We start from the raw sequence: 1,743 nt of genomic DNA, 5'->3' as shown, positions 1-1,743 counted from the left end.
AACAGGACAATTTAATTGTTATTGGACATTTGACAGCCATGTTGTAATTGGTGAAGTTATACATTTGAAAGCTGAATAAGTTTGACTTGTTCCCAATTGTGTTCTGTTCGTTTGTAATTCAATTTATGCGTATGTTGTTTAGAACTAAATTCTTTGTTATAACAAGGTTGAATATATATTTTGAATATACAGTAATTTGCTCAGAACTCTTGTTTCACTGCTTTTAGGCACCTCTATCCCCATGCCAAATCTTAAATAAAACCACTAAACAATGAGCAGGGAAAACAACAGGATATGGAATATAAATCAAGCAATATAGTTCTTATAAAGAGTTTCAATAAAACCATTTAGAAAATGGAGGAAACAAGCTAAAAATAAGTTTTAATCAGAAAACTGTTCCACCCCCTCACCCATCAAATGATCCCATTTTATTTGGGAAATATTTGTATTTCTATTTCCCTTACTCAGCCCAAGCCAAGGTACACTATAGTTATCATACTACCTTAGTATTGTGGAGAAAATAAATAAAGGTAGCACATTTTTAAAGATTATAAAGAATATATTGCTGCTGGGAAAAAGCCTCAGGTTAAATACAAATTTTATGTAATGTAACACTTGGGCCTTGATTTTCTTCAGTGTGTGATTTGAAGTGTCATAAAATTCTGGTGCTAATTACTTTTTGTGAGTTTTTTTTTTAAAGCTCATAAGCCAAGCCCATATTTGGCTTATCCTGTGGTAATGCATATTTTTCTGTATATACCAAGTTGCATATTTTTCTTAAAGAGACAGTTTCAGTACATCTTTTCAAAAATTTATAATTTTATAGTTTTTTGTAACAATTATTCTGAGATTTGAAACAATGTATTTCTTATCTTGACATAAATTTTCTCCCCCAAAGATTGGTTTATATTTTGCTGTAATTCTAAAAAAAAAAATCAGATCATTTTTCTCTGATATCTATATTGGAAAGTATAGTATTACAATATGAAGTCAGATGCTTAATTTAGAACTTGACAGCCAATTATAATATTCTTCCAAAGCTAAACCCAAGTCAGTAATTGACTAGCCATGTTTTTAACATAAATTAATTCAGCACTGTAAACCTTGATGTTGAAAATAAGCATTTCTTTAAATATATTTTGAATGTGGAAACTGGTTTTGGTTGTTTGGGGGGCTTTGTCTCAAAAATTATTTGAAAATAGTTAAGAATCTAGGAATTCAAGTTAAATACAAGGAAAATAGAGCACTGGACATTTTTACCTTCGGTAGGGCAATAACTAAAGTATGTAGAGTGTTTAGTATTCCACTTTGTAAAGATTTTACCTAATCCAGTTTTTTAAATTATTCTGCAGATTCTCAGTGTCTTCCATCCTGAAGCAGAAAATAATGAAAAACATTGATTTCTAAAATCAGATAATTTTAAAGAAAATACCATTCAGGGGCACTAAGAAGTATTGTACATTTGTATAAATGTAGGCCTTTTAAAATTGATTTTTAGAAAGCAAAAGACTTTGTACTATAGTACTATAGTGTTTTTATTGGGCTTGCAATATTTTTGTAGTAACCTTTATGAGCTCAGTATAAGTGCAAGGTGGTTGGAAAGGTGTTTCATTTGTGTACAGTAGAATTGCAAGGTTTTCAGCATAAGTAATGGGAATTTGTTTATCTCTGTGAAATATTAATAAGTCTATTCTTTTCTAATGTTACTGAGAATTTTAATCTCCCTTTGGAATGCAAAAAAAG

The sequence above is a fragment of the Muscardinus avellanarius genome (assembly GCF_963383645.1).
Source record: "Muscardinus avellanarius genome assembly, chromosome: 6".
Taxonomy (NCBI): domain Eukaryota; kingdom Metazoa; phylum Chordata; class Mammalia; order Rodentia; family Gliridae; genus Muscardinus; species Muscardinus avellanarius.
This window is presented reverse-complemented; position numbering follows the sequence as displayed.